This window comes from Symphalangus syndactylus, chromosome 6, assembly GCF_028878055.3.
Source record: "Symphalangus syndactylus isolate Jambi chromosome 6, NHGRI_mSymSyn1-v2.1_pri, whole genome shotgun sequence".
Classification (NCBI taxonomy): Eukaryota; Metazoa; Chordata; class Mammalia; order Primates; family Hylobatidae; genus Symphalangus; species Symphalangus syndactylus.
In genome coordinates, this window is record NC_072428.2 from 82,188,912 (window position 1) to 82,212,400 (window position 23,489).

The following is a 23,489-nucleotide window of genomic DNA, read 5'->3' on the forward strand; positions in this document are numbered from 1 at the left end:
TTCCAAAGGAACAGGCTTTAGCAGGCTGTGCTAAAATGAGGAAAGCGATTATTTGAGAATGTTGCCATTAGAACTGATGCAATTACTATAAACAAGCTATAATCCAACAATCAAGAAACACAATTTCAAGGCTAGCAATCAGCCAAAACAGTAAATAGATTGTCTCTGTCTCATTACCATTTTCCAAGTATTTTGTGAATGCATCTAATTAATAGAACTGATGTTATATTCATAATTTTATATCTAAGAAAGTCTGAAAATGTATTTTGTAGCTTTCTCACCTCTGTAGTTTTAGGGAGCCCACTAGAAAGAGTGTGTAAAATGCTGAGTGCCATCCCCTATACCCACTACAATTCATGCCTTTGGCTATTTCACTTTATTTCCTTTTCTTTCTTTCTTTTCTTGTCTGTTTTTTTTTTGAGATGGAGCCTTGCTCTGTTGCCAGGCTGGAGTACAGTGGCGCAATCTTTGCTCACTGCAACCTCCACCTGCCAGGTTCAAGCGATCCTCCTGCATCAGCCTCCCGAGTAGCTGGGACTACAGGTGTGCACCACCATGCCCAGCTAATTTTTAGTACAGACAGGGTTTCACCATGTTGGCCAGGATGGTCTCGATTTCTTGACCTCATGAACCACCCGCCTCAGCCTCCCAAAGTGCTGGGATTACAGGCATGAGCCACTGCACCCAGCCTGGCTATTTCACTTTCATAAACACCATTCTACTACTACTTAAACTTCTAAATAATAATTGCAACAACATATGCTTCCAGTCACAATGAAACTATTCATTATAGAGATAAAAACACGCTTCTATAAAAGGAGAAACCCAAAATCTCATCAGTGTCTGTAACTATCTCTGAATGACGTTTACTCCTTTTCTAGTTAAATCACAACCCTGACATAATATCCTGTAACCAACCCAAGGATATTATGGCATTGAAAAATAATATTAATATGATTGAATAATAAAATCAATCAGTCATACTATATAAAACAATAGAGAGAAGAGAGATGAATGAATGAGAAAAACATAGACATAGTAGTACAAAGAAGAAAATATGGGCAGCTTTTATAGGCCTTATTTCTGCAGTTTATCACCAAGACATTGATTGCTACTTATAATTCTTTCTTCCCAAACTCCTATCCTGTCCCCTTTATCCTCCTTTATTACCTCAGCTAGTTGCTGTTCTTTGCCTTTTTAGATAATCTAAATGTTGGTTGCTGAAAGATATGAACATACAGAATACCTGCCTGTATTGTGTGTCTGTAACGTTTCATTGTCTTTTATAATGGGATAGCAGTTTGATATATTCTGGCTGTGGCCCCACTCAAATCTCATCTTGAACTGTAATCCCCATAATCCCCACGTGTCAGGGGAGGGACCCAGTGGGAAGTGATTGGATCATGGTGACAGTTTCCCCCATGATGTTCTCATGATAGTGAGTGCATCCTCATGAGATCTGATGGTTTTATAAGTGTCTGACATTTCCCCTGCTTGCACCCACTTCTTCCTGCTGCCCTGTGAAGAAAGTCCCTGCTTCTGCTTCACTTTCTGCCACGGTGGTAAGTTTTCTGAGGCCTCCCCACCCATGAAGAACTGTGAGTTAATTAAACCTCTTTTCTTTATAAACCACCCAGTCTCAGGTATTTCTTTATAGCAATGAGTGAATGGACTAATACAGTAAATTGATACCACAGAAAGTGGTGTGCTGCTATAACAATACCCAAAAATGTGGAAGCGACTTTGGAATTGGGTAACAGGCAGAGGTTGGAACAGTTTGGAGGGCTCAGAAGACAGGAAGATGTGGGAAAGCTCAAAACTTCCTAGAGACTTGTTGAATGGCTTTGTTCAACAAATCAATGGCTTTTTGAATGCTGATAGTGATATGGACAATAAAGTCCAGGCTGAGGTGGTCTCAGATGGAGACAAGGAACTCTCTGGGAACAGGAATAAATGTGGCTTTTGCTATGCTTTATCAAAGTGACTGGCAGAATTTTGCCCCTGCCATAGAGCTCTGGGAAACTTTAACTTCTGAGAGATGATTTAGGATATCTCACAGAAGAAATTTCTAAGCAAGAAAGCATTCAAGAGGTGACTTCGGTGCTCTTAAAAGCATTCAGTTTTATGCATTCACAAAGAGATGGTTTGGAATTGGAACTTATGTTTAAAAGGGAAGCAGAGCATAAAAGTTTAAAAATTTTGCAGCCTGATGATGTGACAGAAAAGAAAAAGCCATTTTCTGAGGAGAAGTTCAAGCTGGCAACAGAAATTTGCATAAGTAATGAGGATCCAAATGTTAATTGCCAAGACAATAGTGAAAATGTCTCCAAGGCATGTCAGATGTCTTCAAGCAAGCCCCTTTTATCACAAGCCCAGAGGCCTAGGAGGAAAAAATGATTTCGTAGGCTAGGCCCAGGGCCTTGCTTCTTTGTGCAGTCTCAGGACTTGGTGCCCAGCATCCTAGCTGTGACTAAAACGGGTCAATGTACAGCTCAGGCCATTGCTTCAGAGGGTGCAAGCTCCAAGCCTTGGTGGCTTCCATGTGATGTTGGGCCTGTGGATGCACAGAAGTCAATAACTGAGGTTTAGGAACCTCTGCCTAGATTTCAGATGTATGGTAATGTCTGGATATCCATGCAGAAGTTTGCTGCAGAGTGGAGCCTTCATGGAGAACCTCTGCTAGGGCAGTGTGGAAGGGAAATGTGGGCCCACAGCCCCCAAACACAGTCCCCACTGGGGTATTGCCTACTGGAGCTATGAAAAGAGGGCCACTGTCCTCCAGACCCAGAATGGTAGATCCACTGACAGCTTGCACCATTAACCTGGAAAAGCGACAAACACTCAACACCAGTCTGTGAAAGCAGCTGGGAGGGGGTCTGCATCCTGCAAAGCCACAGGGGCAGAGCTGCTCAAGACCATGAGAGCCCACTCCTTGCATCAGCATGACCTGGATGTGACATATGGCGTCAAAGGAAATTATTTAGGAGCTTTAAGATTTAATGACTGCCATGTTGGATTTTGGACCTGCATGGGGCCCGTAGCCATTCTGTTTTGGCCAATTTCTCCCTTTTGGAATGGGTGCATTTACCTAATGCTTGTATCCCCATTGTATCTTGGAAGTAACTAACTTGCTTTTGATTTTACAGGCTCCTAGGCAAAAGAGACTTGCATTGTCTCAGATGAGACTTTGGACTTGGACTTTTGGGTTAATGCTGAAATGAGTTAAGACTTTGGAGGACTGTTGGGAAGGCATGATTGTGTTTTGAAATGTGAAGACATGAGATTTGAGAGGGGTCAGGGATGGAATGATATGGGTTGGCTTTGTCCCCACACAAGTCTCATCTTGAATTGTAATCCCAACAATCCCCACATGTCATGAAAGGGACCCAGTGGTAAGTCACTGGATCATGGGGGCAGTGTCCCCCATGCTGTTCTCATGCTGGTGCGTAGGTTATTACAAGATCTGGTGGTTTTATAATTGTCTGGCTTTTCCCATGCTTGCACCCACTTCTCTTTCCTGCCACTCTGTGATGAAGGTGTATTCTTCTGCTTTGCCTTCTGACATGATTGTAATTTTCCTGAGGCCTACTCATCCAGGCGGGACTGTGAGTCAATTAAACCTTTTTTCTTTATAAATTGCCTACTCTCAGGTATTTCTTTATAGCAGAATGAGAAAGGACTAATACACAGTTCAAAGAAGCACTTCTGGAAGGTCCCCTAGATTTCAAATATGTTTTTTCTTGTCTTCATTGTGTAGCAGCACCCCATATCCCTTTGATAATCAGGATCAATCACTTACTGATTCAGTAACTTCTTTTCTACATATTAATTAAGCAATACAGGGATCTCAAAATGAACTGATGTAAGTGTTCTGCTTTTGTGAGATTATTGTTATTTCCCTTAATGAAATTTTCCATTCCTTGGGTATTAAGCCTGCAATCCAGCAGAGAAGGAAAAACATTTTGCAAATAGGTCATTTGGTACAATAGTGAGTGAACCCACTCTCACTTCTACACCTTCCTTGAGTTATAGATCCACATATGTGTATGGGAGAGAAAGAGTATCGTATATTGGAAGCTGTCTCAAGGGATGTGTTGTATTCTATAGGGAAGAATATTAATTTTATAAGATATAATCCCCTGGCCAATGTCATAACTCAGTCTTGATTATACCATTAATGATTCTTGTAATATAAGTTTCTTCTGGGCAACAGGGCACACGGTAAAACCAGTGAATCCAATGGACATTTTGCATTGTCTCACTTTAACTGTAAAATGAGTTCCTTGTTCAAATTCAGTGTTAGGTGGGATGCCATGGCAGTGAATATACATTTAGTAATTCTAAAGAAGTTGGGGCTGGGCAAAGCATGACAGGCAGAGAAGAGTAAGTGTCGAATAAGTGTCTGGATAAGTGTCTATCCAGTATAAGTGTCTATTCCTCTGAGGACAAATCATTGCCAACTTCATAATGGCAGAGACTAATATAATCAATCTACTACTAGATGACTGGATGCTCCCTCCCAGGTATGTCACCATATTGAAAACTCAGCATCAGCTTTTGTCACTGGCAACTTAGGCATTTAGTGATGGAGACAGTCAGATTCAGCTTTGCTGAAAGAAAGGACATATTTTTCTGTCTATCTTTAGCTCAATTCTTGCCACGATGACCACATTGTTTATAGGCTCATTGAGCAATTACTGGGGTGGCTGAGAAAAGAGACCCACTAACATCCACAAAATAGGACGTATTGTCACCAGATTATTGAAAGCCTCCTCTCTCATGGGTAACTAAGTGTGCATTCACATACAATATAAATTTCTCACACTGTGGGTCCATTCCAAGATGTCCATCTACAACGTCTTCCTCATATTTCCTTGTCACCGGTCTTCCAAAATGATTTCTTCTATTCACTTGTACATTTGACCAAACAGCCTGACACTCACCATAAATAGGTATAGAACTGAAATTCTGATCGTGTCTCCATACAAGCAAAGTGAAAAACAAAATAGATCTCACTAGCACAGAGCAGAAAGTAGAATATCATCTGAATGTTCTTTAATATTATTTTGAGTACAAAGTAAAAGATGATAGATTAGCTCAAATAACACCATAAATGGTTAAACAGAACTGCAGCAAAAATGTAGATGTGAATCTGTATGTTTCAAGGACCAGTGAATCTGTAAATATATTTTACAAAATCAGCCAAAAAATAATTGCATGTTCTCTCGTTTAAGTGGGAGCTGAATAATGTGTATACATGGACATAGAGTGTAGAATGATAGACGATGGCAACTCAGAAGGGTGAGAGGGTGGGAGGGGAGTGGAAAATGAGAGATTACTTAATGAGTACTGTATTGGTGTGTTTTCACACTGCTGATAAAGACATACCTGAGACTGGGCAATTTACAAAAGAAAGATATTTAATTGGACTTACAGTTCCACATGGCTAAGGAGGCCTCACAATCATGGTGGAAGGCAAGAAGAAGTAAATCGCATCTTATTTGGATGGCTGCAGGCAAAAAAAAGAGTTTGTGCAGAGAAACTCCCATTTTAAAACCATTAGATCTCATGAGACCCATTCACTATCAAGAGAATAGCATGGGAAAGACCCAACCCCATGATTCAATCATCTCCCACCAGGTCCCTCCCACAACATGTGGGAATTATGGGAGCTACAAGATGAGATTTGGGTGGGGACACAGAACCAAATCATATCATTCCGCCCTTGGCCCCTCCCAAATGTCCTCTAATCACATTTTAAAACCAGTCATGCCTTCCCAACAATCCCCCAAAGTCTCAACTCATTTCAGCATAACTCAAAAGTCCACAGTCCAAAGTCTCATCTGAGACAAGGCAAGTCTCTTCTGCCTATGAGCCTGTAAAATCAAAAGCAAATTACTTACTTCCTAGATACAATGAGGGTGCAGGAATTGGGTAAATACAGCCATTCCAAATGGGAGAAATTGCCCAAAACAAAAGGGCTACAGGCCCCATGCAAGTCCAAAATCCAGTGGGGCAGCCAAATTTTAGAGCTCCAAAATGATCTCCTTTGATTCATGTCTCACACTCAGGTCATACTGATGCAAGAGGTGGGTTCCCAAGGTCTTGGGCAGCTCAAACCCTGTAGCTTTGCAGGGTACAGCCTCCCTCCTGGCTGCCTTCACAGGCTGGCATGGAGTGTCTGCAGCTTTTCCAGATGCATGGTGCAAGCTGTCAGTGGATCTACCATTCTGGGTCTGGAGAAAGGTGGCCCCTCTTCTCACAGCTCCCCTAGGCAGTGCTCCCACAGGGACTCTGTGTGGGGGCTCTGAGTCCACATTTCCCTTCCACACTGCCCTAGCAGAGGTTCTCCATGAGGGTTCCACCTCTGTAGCAAACTTCTGCCTGGGCATCCAGGCATTTCCATACATCTTCTGAAATCTAGGTGGAGGTTCCCAAACCCCATTTCTTGACTTCTGTGCACTCACAGGCTCAGTATCACATGAAAACTGCCAAGGCTTGAAGCTTGCACCCTCAGAAGCCACAGCCCAAGCTCTATGTTGGCGCCTTTCAGCCACAGCTGGAGCAGCTGGGACTCAGGTCACCAAGTCCCTAGGCTGCACACAGCATGGAGACCCTGGGCCCAGCCACACGACCACTTTTTTGCTCCTAGGTCTCCAGGCCTGTGATGAAAGGGGCTGCTGTGAAGACCTCTGACATACCCTGTAGACATATTCACCATTGTCTTGGTGATTAACATTTGGCTCCTTTTCACTTTTGTTACTTTTGCAAATTTCTGCAGCCAGCTTGAATTTCTCCTCAGAAAATGGGATTTTCTTTTCTATCACATTGTCTGGCTGCAAATTTTCCAAGCTCTTATGCTCTACTTTTCTAATGAAATGCAATGCCTTTAACAGCACCCAAGTCACCTCTTGAATGCTTTGCTGCTTAGAAATTTCTTCCACCAGATACCTTAAGTCATCTCTCTCAAGTTCAAAGTTTCACAAATCTCTAGGGCAGAGGCAAAATGCCACCAATCTCTTTGCTAAAACATAACAAGAGTCACTTTTGCTCCAGTTCCCAACAATTTCCTCATCTCCATCTCAGACCACCTCACCCTAGACCTTATTTTTCATATTGCTATCAGCATTTTTGTCAAAGCCATTCAACAAATCTCTAGGAAGTTCCAAACTTTCCCACATTTTCCTATCTTCTTCTGAGCCCTCCTAACTGTTCCAATCTCTGCCTGTTACCCAGTTCCAAAGTCGCTTCCACATTTTTGGGTATCTTTTCAGCAATGCCCCACTCCATGCAGAGAAGCTCCCATTTTTTAAAACCATCAGATCTTGTGAGACCCATTCACAATCACGAGAACAGCATGGGAAAGACCCACCCTTATGATTCAATCATCACTCACCAGTCCCTCTCACAACACATGGGAATTATGGGAGTTACATGATGAGACTTGGGTGGGGACACAGTGAAACCATATCAGGTATAATGTACATTATTATTCCAGTGATGGATACACTAAAAGCCCTGACTTCACCACTAAGTGACATATTCATGTAACAAAATTACACTGGTACCCTATACATTTATACAAATAAAATAAAATTTAAAAAAGAATCAAAAAATTTGGATTACAGTGGTAAATATGGCAGATTATATTTTCAAAAAGTCACCACAGAAATATAATTCATCCCACTTCTTCTTACAATGTGATGTTGATAAATCTCCATCAAGAGATTGGATTGATGTTCTCTCTCCCTGAGTCTAGGTTAGCCCATGACTACGAATAAGTGACATTTTGTGTCTTCTGAGGCTAGGTTATAAAAGATACGGTTTTCACCACTCCCTCTCTCTCTCTCTCTCACTCACTCACTGTCTCTCTATCTATCTAGACAGAGCAATAGTCACTCTTGGAACACAGTCACCATGTCATGAAGAATACCAGGTCACTTGGAGAAGTCATATGTAGATGTTCCAGCTAACAGCCAACATTAACCAGCTAAAGTCCTAGCCAATATCCAGTTTCAACTACCAGACATGTGACTGAGCAAGAATTCACATGTTTCCGGTTCTCAGTCATCAAGTCACCCTTACCCTTAAATTATCCAACTGAAATATAGCTGAAAAAAATTATGCCATCTGTGTCTTGTTCAGAATATGTGAGTGGCTGGGTGGGTATGGCAGTTCATGCCTGTAATCCCAGCACTTTGGAAGGCTGAGATGGGAGGATCTCTGGAGCTCAGAAGTTTAAGACCAGCCTGGGCAACATAGGGAGACTTTGTCTCTACAAAACTAAAAATAAAAAAAATTAACCAAATGTGGTGGTGTGTACACATGGTCCCCAGCTACTTGGGAGGCTGAGCTGGGAGGATTGTTTGAGCCTGAGAGATTGATGACTCAGTGAGCCACAATTGCAGCACTGCACTCCAGCCTAGGTGACAGAGCAAGACTCTGTCTCAAAAGAAAAAAAAAAGAATATGTGAGCATAATAAATAGTTGTTTTACACAACTAAATTTTAGGGTGATTTTGTTACATAACCATAAATAACCAGAAAAGTAAATGTCTAAAATTGGACTTTATTGTGAACAATTATCCCGTAGTTCACAATGTGTTATCTATTATGATAATTTGACAAAAAGAGGTATGAAGCTATCAAAGATTACATACGCTTCTCAAACTCATAATATAGATTAAGATTTTTTATTATATAATGAACAATAATTATATGCCTGTGATATAGATGAATAAAATGCATTCAGAACAATGGGACAGGTGACTAGCTCCATATAGAATTACAAGGGAGTCTTGAGGTAGTATTCTACTAAATTATTAAATATAAAAAAACACTCAATGCTCACAAGATCACAATGAAATAAGTATATTCATATATTACTAAGAACACTGTAAACTATAGCAATCTTCTTAGTAATAAGGCAAAACATAGCAAAATTCATAAAGAAATTCATACCAATTTATCCAGTTATTCTTTTACTAAATATTTACCCCAAAAAATGAGAGAGAGAGAAAAGAGAGAGAGAGGCAATGAGATGTTAATTGCAGCATTATCGTTAGAAACAAACAATAGAAATGCCCAATAATAGGAGAGAAATAAGGTACATTTAAATAATATAGCCATTCAAATAATAATTAGAAAATCTGTATAGAATCACGGAGAAATGTTTACAGTGTTTTAAGTGAAAGAATATAAATAGCTCTTACCCCATTATTACAATTACAGAATATATATAGTCACATTGATTACAGCTAGATGAGGAAATATTAGAAGGCAAAATGAACAGAATAGAGAGCCATCCAAGAAAAGTTTTACGTATATATGGGGATCAATTATATGGTTTAAGTCACTTCAAATCAGTGGGGAAACAATGAACTTATCAAAAAATGATGTTGGCTGTCTGTTGCACTCAATGTTAAGAAGACAGATGATAGATTTTTAATTTTTTTTTTCTTCATCCTGGCTGGAGTGCAGTGGCACGGAGTCTGCTCATTGCAACCTTTGCCTCCTGAGCTCAAGCAATCCTCCCACTTCAGCCTCCCAAGTAGCTGGGACTATAGGCATGCACCACCAGGCCTGGATAATTTTTGTACTTTTAGTACAGATGGGGTTTCACCCCAGGCTGCTCCGAAACTCATAGGCTCAAGAAATTGGCCTGCCTCGGCCTCCCAAAGTGCTGGGATTACAGGCACAAGCCAACGTGCCTGGCCCAGATATATATATATATTTTTTTTAAATCAATCAAAACTATCTTTTTATAGATAGTTTGAGATACAAATCTAACTGTATTTACAGCAATGAATAGAAAAGTAGAAGTATAAGTATAAAATGCAAAAGACTATTTTTATAATTTTTGGATAAGAAACACCTTAAACAAATCAGAAAACTAGAAACCAAAAAGGAAAAGACTAACAGATTTGACTATATTAATATGTGAAACTTGTTTCTGTTAAGTGGTAACATAAACAAAAATAAAAGAAAGGTGACAGACAGGAAGAAGATATTTATTACATATAAAATAACAAAGGAAAAATGACCATACTATACAAAGAGTATCTACAAATCATAGGAAAAGCAACATCTCAGCAGAGGACATAAGAAGCTATTTCATGGAAAAAATGCGATTATCCAATAGTATGCAAATTAAAATACAGTACACCTTGCTGCTAATAACGAAGATAATTAAAATAGAAATGGTGTCATTTTTACTCATAGGACAGAGAAAAAGGACTTACTGACAGTAAGTAGTGTTTGCAAGCATTCAAAGAAAGACACTGATATACTGTTGGAGGATGTCTAATTTGGCACAGGCAGTATCTATACAGATTTCTAATATGCTTTTTTGATCCCAACATTGCACTTACAGGATTCTAGCTTGGTAAAATATTCTAACTTGTGCATAAAGATGGGTGTTCGGCCAGGTGTGCTGGCTCAGGCCTGTAACCCCAGCACTATGGGAGTCCGAGGAGGGTGGACCACTTGAGGTCAGGAGTTGGAGAACAGCTTGGCCAACATGGCAAAACCCCTTCTCTACTAAAAATACAAAAATTAGCCGGGTGTGGTGGCACGCACCTGTAATCCCAGCTACTAAGGAGGCTGAGGAACCCTGGGGGTGGAGGTTGCAGTGAGCTGAGATTGTGCCACTGCACTCCAGCCTGGAGAGCGAGACCCTGTCTCAAAAAAAAAAAAAAAAAAAGGGTGTTTATTATAGACATACACACACAAACACAAAGGAAGTATCTTAACTGTCCATTTTAAAATAATCGACTGCACGGCTATTCAAGATCTCCAAGACATGTTGTTCACAAAAACAAAAAAGTTGTCCAATAAAATATGTGATTTATATTTAGAAAAAATTGCATGCCTTAAATCCATGTATATAAATACATATTAAAAGATCTTCAAGAACAAGTATCAAACTAGTAATCATGTTTACCTCTTAGAAAGGAAAATTAGTTTAATTGAAAAAGGTGAGTATCACATGGAATTTTAGCATTCTACTTTACATATTTTGGTACATATGAACTTTTACTATCAAGCATATATTTGTGTATGTTGAAAAGCAATGAAACCAAAAATGAAAGTCAAGAAGCAAATGTATTATAAAGGTATCTATAAATTATCTTTAACAGCAATCATTAGGTAAAAGCATTATTGTAAGCAAATTTCAAGCTCTTTTATAAACACTGTATTATCACACTTTATCTTCACAACAATTCTATGAGGTACAGAAGTAGGTATATATTATTATTCTTATTTTGTACTTGAAGATACATTCTTAGAGAAGTTAAGTAATTTGCCATACTTTGTATTATTGCATTTACTGAAAATGCAGCCTCTTTCTTCCTCATGAGAGAGAGGCAGATGTAATGAGTTTGTCTTGTAAGTGTGGTGTACGAAAGTTCAAAAACACGCACAGATAGGCATGTGGCTATAGCCTTTTTTGCAGAGTTTGCAGTTATAACAATCCATAGACTGAGAATTGTGAAGAAAATCAAGATAATTAGAACTATTTTAAGGTTATGATACAATCAAATAAAATATGAATGTACTTTACAAACAGTAAAATGCTATGCAAATAGAAGTTATTACAGTGGTCTCTGTTGAGCAGCAGATGGCTTAGCAGAACTAGAAACCCGGAGTAGAATTCTGGCTGTAATACTTCCCAAGCATGTTTCTGTAAAATGCAGTTAATATTCTTTACTTCCCATCCCATATTCCTACATTATGTGCATATAACTATGCATACATACATATAGGAATATGAGAAATAAGTGAGATGATACATATAAAGGCATCTAGTGTAGAGCCTGGCAAGTTATACATGCTCTGTGGATACTAGTTCTATATGAAATTCATTTTTAAAAAAGAGACATATAGCATAGGTCAGACCAAAGCAAAGCAGAGGATTGAGCATTGCTAAAATTTTGGTGGTAATTGAAGACCCCAGTGCCTCTAGTTTTTTCTGGTGACCTTGGAGATATGTTAAAAAATATCAACAGACGGAGCTATCTGAAATAATTTTTAGAGAAAAGCTGTCTTTGTGTTTGAGTATATTAATCTAATCATTTCAGACAATGATCTCTATTATTGTGATTTAATCTAGCAACTGTCACTTTTGCATTGAGTAAATTAATTTGTCTCGGTTTGATCACAGCTTCTAAACTACACAGCTGTGGACATGTTGCCTTCCTTCTTTGATTCATTGAAATTACTTTCACATTCATGGTATTTTCATGACTGCTTGATATATTGCTTCAAGCACTGGTAAGTAGATAAAGGATTTCTGGCGGTTTGGGAAGGATGAATTTGTCCTGCAAGAAATTACATCTTGATGTATTGCTATTGAATCACCTGGAAAGTATTGAATGAACTGTTGAGCTTTGGTACCTATTTTCAGTGTCTAATGTTGGGTATCTAATGTACATCACACTTCTGTGGTATACATAAATATAAATAAATATAAACATAAATATAATATATAATATAGAAATATGTTGTATATAAGATAAATATATACATAAATATAAACATAAAGTTGCTTATACTTTCAAGGTTATCTACTGCATTTCTACTCCAACTTAGGACAACAAAAGGGTGTATAAGAGATAACCACCTCTCCTTGACCTTAATTAAAATTTGTGTTTTGAGCTGAAAACTAATCTAAAACCCACATTTTCACTTAGGGTTACAATCTCTTTGAAATATTCAGACTTGAAGATAAAATTGAGTCATCTTCAAAACGACTTGAAAATTTTTTTGCTTCTTTCTCCCTTGCCATAGCCAGATGAATTTGACATATCTTTGCTAACAATTTTTCCATCCTAATATTAATGCTCTCACACCTCCTTTAAATCTTTGCTCAAATGTGTCTTTCTTCAGGCCTAACTTGAATATCCTATTTTAAAATTTATATACATCCCTGAACTCATTTCCTTTATCCTTCTCTAATTGTTTCTTTCTTACATCACTTATTAACTGTTTCTTGTCATATAATGCACATATCTGTTTTTTATTATCTGTAGCTCTTAGCTAGTATGTAAACTCCATAAAGGAATCTTGGTTGACTTTGCCCACTGATATGTCTCAAGCATCTATAAGAGGGCTTGGCACAAAGTAGACATCTAATAAATACATATTTGAATGAATGAATGAATATGTTTCATAGGTGCCTCCTTAGGGAAAAAAAAAAACAAACTTTTTTTTTTTTCAGACAGGGTCTCACTCTGTCACCCAGGCTGGAGTGCAATGGTGTGATCATGGCTCACTGCAACCTCAACCTTCCAGCCCAAGTAATCCTCCCACCTCAGCCTCTTGAGTAGCTGGGACCACAGGCATGCACCACCATGCCTGGCTAATTTCTTGTTATTTTTCGTAGAGACGGGGGTCTCACTACTTCACCCAGACTGGTCTTGAACTCCTGGGCTCAAGCAAGCCTCCTGCCTCAGCCTCCTAAAGTACTGGGATTACAGACATGAGCAACACTGGCCTCAAGAAAATTCTTGATCTGACAATGCTCATAAGAACACCATTTAATCACAAGGGAAAATTGTATTGATGGAGACTGTTTTGAGTGAGTGATTGACTTTCAGAAGAATATGTTCTCTTGGTAAAATATGTGACTAGGTTTAGTTCTAAAATGTATATTCATCTCTTTGGAATGCTTTCATATTATTTGTGATTTAGAATACCCTACTAGTTCAAAATATAACATCTGTGTGGTTATGTGCAAAGATGAAAAACTAGAAACTTTTTTTTGTATTACCCGAATAGAGATCTTTGATCTCTGTGTTTAAATTTCAAAGCTTGAACTCTAGAATCACAGTGCTGTGTTCTTAGATGCTACTCCTATACTCCAAAGGTCTTAAGGCAAATGAAATACTGGTTTTTTAAAATAAGAAGTGAAGTTAGAGGAAATCTCAGAAAATGGTGTCATGCTTAGCAGCAATTTGATGGCAGAGAAGAAACATCAACAAAATCCTTCTTTTTTATCTCTCACATTTTAGGGCTACAGTTTCAAAATATGTAGACTTCACATATGTTCCTAGGCCCGCAACATTTACATAAGGTAAACTTGAATAGGAAAATTGAGGGGAAAAAAAAGAGAAGGGGTTGATTGTGAAGTGTTGCTCTTCAGACTTGTACATGGCCCAATTTTTTAAATTAAACCCTTGAAACATAGCTTAAGATGTAATCAGTCAATTCACTAATGCAATTCACTTAGAAAACAAAAAGCCCAAATTAAACAAGAGAAACTAATTAAAGATTTTTGACATAATAACTCATGTTTGTTCTAGAATAAAAGAATTTACCGGATAGTTACCTTCTTCATCTACATTGTATTTTGGTAAATATTTATTGAAACTCTCTTTTCCACAAAGGTTTTAAGGTGGCTCATAACAAAAGCTACATGAAATTAAAAGAATAAAAGACCCAGAGAAAAGGTTAGACCAATATGCCAATGTTAATAGAATCTTAAGATTTGGCCCTGAGCTTTCTGGCAGCCATATATAAAATTAAACACACCATCAGTTATATCGTTCTCATTATCAGGAAGGAAGAATCACATGAGTCTTTCAGAAGAAACAAAAGCTCTTTATAGCATTGAATTACACACAAAATTTCTCACTGAAATTTTATATAAAAGATACAGAGTAATATGTAAAATTCCTCCATAATTTACATGACTGTTTGTCATGATAATTAAAAAAATAAAAACAGAGGACACCATCAGAAATAAGTACATGATCCTTTGGGTGCGCTGGATAGGAATAATTAGCTCAGCTTCGGGGTATAAGGTAGGCTTCCTGGAGGAGTTGATACATGAACTTAATATGCGTAAATTATCCAGGTGAAGAAAGAATGGCAGGGAAGGGCATTGCAAGCACAGTAAACGGTACACCAATTCTTTGCTCTTCTAGTACTCTGATATTCAAATAGTTATGACATATTTAATTAGGATTTGGTTTCTTGTTTATATGAGTAATTCAGTAAAAGATGCAGTCACTATCATTCTAAAAACCTTAATTAAGTAATTCCATCTTAACCTAAATTTGGCTTGGTTCTCATGAGAAAAGATGGAAATTGGTGAAAACGACTTGTAGGTCGTATAGTTTAACCTATATAATGTGCTCGCAGCTGTCCCTCACACGCTTGCAACATTCCTAACATATAAAAAGTCTCTAAGATGGGATTAGGAAGGCATGAAGTCCTCATCAAAAGAACACAAATTAGGTCCTTCATTAGGGGTTAGAGCTTCAGGTGCAAGGAATGTGAGGATTATAAGTGGGACTAGATTGGAGCCTTCACAATCTTTTGATCTTCCATCCCACAACTCTAGAGGAATAACCAGTAAGGGAAATTTTCTAGGTCACTCATTCCTATCTTTGGTAGCCAACTATAACCAAGATGATTTCTAGAATAAATAAAGCATTCATGAATGGCTTAGAATGGCTCCATTTTGAGCCTGTGAAGAAGAGCAAAAGATGTAGATAAGGCTGACATATTTTCAAGCCTGATTCAATAGAGTAGATGATAAGATGGGAATTTCATATAGCTGATGCGCCAGCTGTAAAGATATTCTATTTTCCTAAATTGTCATCTCTGGATGCCTTGATAAACTAGTATAATAGCTGTGGAAGGCAGGACAAAACTTAGAAATTGGGGGTAATGAACATATGAGGACTAATATTTGTGTATGTGGATGATCCTCTTTTAATACTGTTTTGAACCAAGGTGAATCAAATAGATACTTGGAAACAGATTGCTAAGAGGATTTTAAAAGTCTAGTTTTGAACACATCATGCCTTCTTAATTTAAACAGAAGGCTTAAAACCATCAAGTTTACTTGCTGAAATTAATCCTGAGGTGTTAACTAGCTATATTATCCTGATAAATTTATTTAATTTCTTTTTGCTTCAATTTTTACTTCTGTACACAAGTGATAATAATATCTATCACATAGTTTTTAAAAAATATGAAATGAGTTAGGACATGCTAAATGCTTCTAATAGTGCTCATCATACAGAAAAAAACTTTAATTCTTGTAGAAGTTGTGGTTGTTATTATGTAGAGAGACCCCTGAATATAGACCTTCTCACTTCACTTCTTCACAAGAATAAATATCTATTGAATGGATGAATGAATGTTTACTTATTTTCACCTTATCATAAAAAATAGCACTTTTTTTCACTGCTGAAATGGATTTTCTATAGGTAAATATAATTATCCAGTTTGTAGATTCAAGGAATTTAACACTAAAAGGAATAGGGTGGAAACTGGAGTCTTTTAAGGAAAGATGGAAGGGCCATACAGAGCCAGCTAGAGACAAAATCCATCCAATAGCTTTCGTTAGTTAGGATGTGGACAGGTATCCTCACAGTTTCTTCTGTTATTATTAGTTGCTTGACATTTAATACATTTCTAGAGCAGAAAGAAGTAAGCAATAAATATGATGCACTCATCAATAAAGAGATGATGCAAACTACAATAATTTTAAAAAGCATCTATCAAACAATGTAAAGGAAAAGTGTGAGAGGCTAAGGAACATAAAACTAGATGATAAAATGAGATATAGAAATAAAATGGAATTAACAAAGAAAGATTCAAAATCAATGATATACAGAAGTATCCTCCTTATCTGCGGTTTTGCTTTCCAGTTTCAGTCACCCACGGTCAACCTCAGTCCAAAAATATTAAATGGAAAATTCCAAGGATAAACAACTCATAACTTCTAACATTGTGTGCTCTTCTGAGTAGTGCCCAGGATGTGAATAATCCCTTTGTTCAGAGTATCCATGTTGTCTCTGCTACCTGCCTGTTAGTAACTTAGTAGGCGTCTTGGTTTATCAGATCACCTGTCACAGTATCTCAGTGCTTGGGTTCAGTAATCCTTATTTTACTCAATAGTGGCTACAAAGTACAAGAGTAGTGATGCTGGTGATTTGGATGTGTCAAAGAGAAGCTATAACATGCTTCCTTTAAGTGAAAAGGTGAACGTTTTTGACGTAATAAGGAAAGAAAAAAGTTGTATGCAGAGGTGGCTAAGATTTATGGTAAGAATAAATCTTCTCTCTGTGAAATTGTCAAGAAAGAAAAAGGAATCTGTGCATAGTGTATATAGAGTTTGGTTCTATCTACAGTTTCAGGCAACCACTGGGGGTCTTGGAATGTATCTCCTGTGGATAATGGGGGACTACTCTATAAAAAAAAAAATTACAACCAGAGGACTAAAAGTTGAAATAGTGAAAATAATAAAATAAGATAAAAATGATATGAATGTAAAACAAATGCATGATATTAGGAATAGCTAGTAAAGAAATGAAAAAAATCAGCTGGGTGAGGTGACGAACATGTAGTCCCAGCTACTCGGGAGGTTGAGGTGGGAGTATCGTTTGAGCCCAGGGATTAGAGACCAGCCTGAGCTACATAGAGAGATTCTGTCTAAAAAAAATTTTTTTAAGTAAAAATCCATATAGGTTAAAAGGGGGAAATAGTTTAAAAGGGTAATCAGAGGTTTCAAATAAAAGTAGAATATAATGTCCAGAAAATGTCACCTACTTTTGTCCTCTGAAGTTCTCTCAAAGACTCCTTAGCCACATTCGCTTAGAACACAGACCAGTATTCCTTTACCCTGTTTTATGCCTTAAGCCTTGAATGCAGTCTTTAAACTACAGCTTTCAATTCATGCAGATCCAAATTCTTTCCTCGAACACAGCAAAAAGTCAGGTGTTTCCCCACTCTGGCCTCTTGTTTTAAAACTTTAGTTTCTTGATATCATTATTACTGGAAAAGTATCCCATGTCATGTGAGGAAGTGCTCCTCAAACTTTAGTCTCTGTATCCCCTTAGGCAGGCAAAACAAACAAAAGTAATCTCTGGAAAGAGTGGTGTTGAGCTTGAAGATAAATCAGTAAAATGTTGGTTTTCTAATTATTATGTACAAAGTATTTTTCTCATTGCAAATACAAATATATCAGTGTTTGCATTTTATAGAAATTCATATTCTTTAAAGGTCAGCCAGAATATACTCTTAGGATAAATTACACAGAACAGCACTTGGCTAACTATACCATAGGATATCAATTAGGGTTATGTGAAAAACGCCAAATAAACTTAGAAAATTCCAGTTTCTAAATAAGTTAAACGGTTTTGTTTGCTACAGAAAACTTCCAAAACACCAATATCTTTTATACTTCTCTAAGAATGGGCTCTAGTACCTTCTATATTAACTTGAAAATGGAGTCCCTTTCAGTGTATGTTGCAAAGCCCAGAACTAATATTTCATGAAATATACTTTGAGAAACAGTTTCTAGAGAAAGAACTATATAGAGAGGTAGAAAATCTAACTATCTAATCAAGTCTCTACAATGTCTGAATCCAATTGTGTTACTAAAGGAATAATAGGAAGAATTCAAAAAGCCTGACATTATATTGAAATGGGAAGAGAAGCTTCATATCTGGAAAAGTGATACAGCCAACTGAACTTTCTTTTAAAATCTGGACTCAATAGAGCACTACACGTTTTTAACTTCAAAAACTTAGAGTAGTTTGAACATGCTTCTTTGAGGTGAAATATGCCTTAATATATTTTGAATATAAAATAAAAGAAACTACATATACATATGCAATGTCTTATTTATTGAATAACTTACTTCCAGGGTCAGTTAAATTTGGAGATCCAAATCTTTATCCATTTTTTTTTGAGATTTTTGGTTTTTCTCTATGTCACATGAAGTGCTCGTGTCATTGCACAAGTGCAAATAACTTCCTGAGGAAAGAAAAACTGCTATGAAACATGCCAATATTTTATGCCCCAACTGAGACATCTGTGCACACAATTGACATTGAGAACTCCCTGGTATACATTATTTCATAAGCCTTTGCATATTTTGCTTTCAAGCCCTATTATTATTGATTTAAATGAAGTGAAACTTTTTTTTTTTACAAATATTATCCACTACCTTTGAAATGCTAAAGTGAGAATCTTTGAAATGAGTTTGGAAAAAATCTTGAATAATCCACATCATCATAGACATGTAACACTCAAATGAATTCACTCAGTCACTGCCCTTTAACAGCTGTGTTTTATCTATAACATTTAATTTTAATTTTTGCAACTATATTTTAGTGTAGTTATAGTGCCCTCTCTATGAATATACTTTCTGGATTAGAGAAAGGATGCAGAATATTTTTCCATAACAAAGTCATTTGGGTTGAATTGTCAAAATCTAATCCTCATAACACCACTCTCTTTTGATTTTGTAAAGTGAAAAAAGACATCTACTTTAACACACTCAGAGCAGGATTAAGACATCTTTCAAACCTTCTGATCACTCCAAAGATTAACAAAAATGCCTTGCTAACTTTAACCAAAAGACCAGATGTAGAATAATCTTCTATTTTTCCCGCAAGTATTGAAAGGCAGGATTATACAAATGGAGACACACAAATAAAAATGGGGGTGCTCTCTCTCTGTATCTCTCTCACTACTCATACATAATTTTTCTTTAGTGCTTTGAAAACTGACATGTTGCTTTTAGGTTAGTATATGAATCAGTAATGAGTAAAAACTACTTTGAAGATTACTTAATGTTATACTCATTCATATTGGAGATAATTTTCCTTAATATTTAAGTTTCATGTTTTTCAAGAATAAGTGTTAAAAATCAAGTTTAATTTTTAAACATACATAACCTCTGTGCCATTCTGTCTTCACTTCCCGTTAGTTCCCAAACAAAGCCCTACACAATCTTTAGTTGATTTCCTTACTGTTTAGTAGAGTAGATGTCCTCTTATATGCTGTGAATAGAAGTGGTAGTTGGTTAGTTAATTTAAGAAAGAAAAATAAAATTGGGTTAAACAGAATTATGTATGTATGTTAAACAGAATTATGTATGTATACATTATGTACATACATATATAAATTATATTTTTTAACTTAAAACATAATTTTAAAATTTATTTTTAATGTAAAGTTTATAATGTGCCAGCATTCACAAATCTTTTGATGTTAGGGCCAAGGCCTTTCTTTTTGATATGGTTTTATTCTCTGAAGTCTTTCTTGCATGAATCACATACATAATGCATTTTCTGATTTCAGTTTCTGGTTTCATTAAAATGGAATGGAAACTTAAAGACACAAGGCAATTTGAGTGCAAAATCCTTATACTTAATGATCAATTGGTTGATCGACTGCAATCCTCCTTCCGTTTTTCACATTCTTAATTTGACAGCATTTAAAAATTGTTTATTGTAAAAGATATTAAATACACAACATATAAATAAAGTCTCTTCTGTGATGCTGCCTATGAAGGTGGCAGCCATCTCCCATTCAGTATCATAGCCACATTCAGACCCCTCATGGAGCCCAAGATTGTCATAAAGAGGATCAAGAAGTTCATCATCGGGACAGATTCATTGTCAAAATTAAGTGTAACTGGTGGAAACCCAGAGGTATTAACAACAGGGTATGCAGAGGATTCAAGGGCCAGAACTTGATGTCCAACACTGGTTACAGGAGTAACAAGAAGACAAAGCACATGCTGCCCATGGCTTCCGGAAGTTCCTAGTATCCAATGTCAAGGAGCTGGATATGTTGCTGATGTGCAACAAATCTTACCGGGCTGAGAATGCTCACAATGTTTCCTCAAAGAAGAACCACACAGCCATCATGGAAAGAGCAGCCTAGCTCATCATCAGAGTCACCAATCCTAATGCCAGGCTGCACAGCAAAGAAAATGAATAGACAGGTTGTGTGCACGTTTTACTTGTGTTTAAAGAAAACCATAAAAACTGCCAAGAAATGTATGAATAAATTAAGGAATAAGGTAACAAATATTGGCATACACAACAACCAGGTTAAGAAACAGAACACTACCAGTACCTTAAAAGCTCTCTTTGTTCCCCAGAGGCAACCATTAGGCTGGCTTTTATGAGAATCAGTCTCTTGCTTTTCTTTGCGGTTTTGCCAATCTGTATTATAAACCAAAAAGTATCTGAGACAGGTCTCAATCAATTTAGAGTTTTATTTTGCCAAGGTTAAGGACTATGACCTGTGACACAGCCTCAAGAAGTCCTTCCTGACAATATGTGCCCAAGGTGGTTGGGTTTCAGCTTGATTTTATACATTTTAGGGATACAGAAGTTACAGGCAAAGACATAAATCAATGCATGGAAGGTATACATTGGCTCAGCCTGGAAAAGTGGGATATCTTGAAGCAGTGGGGGAGTTGGGTGGCGGGGGGACTTCCAAGTCATTGGTGCATTCAAAGATTTCCTAATTAGCAATTGGTCGAAAGAGTTTAGCTCTGCCTAAAGAGTTGAAGTCAGCATAAAGAAATATTGAGTTAAGATAAAAGGAGAGGTTGTGGAAGCCAAGGTTCTTATCATGTAGATAAAGCCTTGAGGTAGCAGGCTTCAGAGAAAATGTCTCTTATCAGACCTTAAATGGTGTCAGACTCTGCATAAAAGACATAGTAAGGGAAGGAGATTCTCTATAGAATGCACATTTCCCCCACAAGAGACAGCTTTGCAGGGCTATTTCAATATATGTCCAAGAAATATATTTGGCAGTAAAGTGACCTCCCTCAAGGCCTGCTATTTGTCATGTGATGCTATACCAGAGTCAGGTTGGAATCTGGTATCTTATTGCTATCAAGAGCCTGCTTCATCAGTCTCAAGATCTCTGTTTTAATGTTAATGCCGGTCAGATGTGTCTAAACTCCAAAGGGAGGAGTGTATAATGAGACATGTCTGACTCCTTCCCATCATGGCCTGAACTTGTTTGTCAGGCTTCTTTGGTATCCCCTTGACCAAAAAGGGGTCCATTCAGTCGATTGCAGAGCTTAGAATTTTATTTTTGGTTTGCAGTATGTATTCTTAAATAACATTTTGTTTAGTTTGGCCTTTTAAAATATTTTTTAAAAACAGAATCAAGGTGTAAGGTTTTTTGTGTGTGACTTGCTTCTTTCATTCAACATTATTTTGATGTATTTAGCTCATTCCCTTTTCTTGTAGCATTACATTCCATTTTATGACAATACCTCAATTTACCTCTTCTAATATTGATGGACATTTAGATTTTGTTTTAGTTTAATTCCCCCCACAGTAGATACTAAGACAAAGATCTGCATGTAGGGAGCTTATCTGGAAGATAATACCTGGAAGCACTGTGAAGGAGTAAGGAAGTGAGACCTGGAAAGAAGAAGAGCTAATAAAGCATGTATTTATAAGCAGATTAACACAATGAGCAACTGGGCTCATTCCCACTGAGAACGCTGAAAGATAGTGTGAAACACACGTTAGACTTATTCACTAAACGAGAAGGGATCTGGGCTACTTATCCACCGTCCTAAATTGGTTGAAAGCCCCTGTTGGGACAAAAATTCTCTTCCACTCAAGGCTTGTCTCAAGTATTCTGCTAAAGACGATGCCCTCCGGCAATCGTCAAGAAATACGTAGGAAGCAATCATCTTGTCAGCAGCTGTCTAGGATAGATTGAAGCGATATGGATGGAGCCCTTTTGAGATCTGCTACTGCAACCCCTTGCACCCTTCAGATCCACTCAACCCTCACACTATGTTCACTCTATGTTGTCACTGATTCTTCAAATTTTTAAGGTACAGGTACCTGAAAAAGAGAAGGAGAATAAAAGGCTTAAATGTAGATGGAGTAAGTACAGTCCCTACTGCTGTAGTTCGTCCTGAAGCCATCAGTTGATATTCATCATCTCCCTCCTTTACCACCCATGGTATACTTCCCTTGGTCAGAACATCTCTTGGATGCTTCTCTTGGTAGGTGACCTAGTCCTTTATCTTTGAGGGAACTGAGTTTCTGGCTACCTTGCCCTTTTCAAGACTAGGTAGTTGCAATTGCCCATGTGCTATTATCACTGGGCATGGAATCACCAAGAGGTAACCTGGGGAATTCTGAGTTGGAAAAAGAAGTTGCTGACTTTATACTATAGAATCTTCCTGTCAAAGAGCATGGTAAATTGGCTAGATTCTTTGGGGTTTTCTAAATGAATAACCACATGTATTTATGATTATCCAATTATGATTGTTTTGTTTCTGTACAATTTTAATGTATTTTTTTCTTTTTGTTTTCTTGTACTGAGTAGGACTTCCACCAGAAGATCAGGTAGGAATGGATGGTAGTAGGCATCCTCTTCTTGTTCCTGACAACTTTTTAAACCAACTTTGTACTACTGGGAGAAACCCAACTTAGCCATAATGTATTATGTCTTTTATATACAACTGGGTGGTGTTGGTTAAAATTTGGTTTAAGATATTTGAAACTACATTCATGAGTGTGACTAGTCTATAATTTTCCTAACGTGTGCCAGCCATGTCTTATGTTTGTGTCATGATTATGCCAGCTTTAAAAATTGAGTTGGAGGCTGGGTGCGGTGGCTCACGCCTGTAATCCCAGCACTTTGGGAGGCCGAGGCAGGTGGATGACCTGAGGTCAGGAGTTCAAGACCAGC

At 37.4% G+C, this 23,489-nt stretch overlaps 1 pseudogene; it reads left to right on the forward strand.

The window, feature by feature from the left end:
- Positions 1-5,285: 5,285 nt before the first annotated feature.
- On the forward strand, positions 5,286-20,750 carry LOC134737068 (large ribosomal subunit protein eL32-like; annotated as a pseudogene).
- The last annotated feature ends 2,739 nt before the right edge of the window (positions 20,751-23,489 follow it).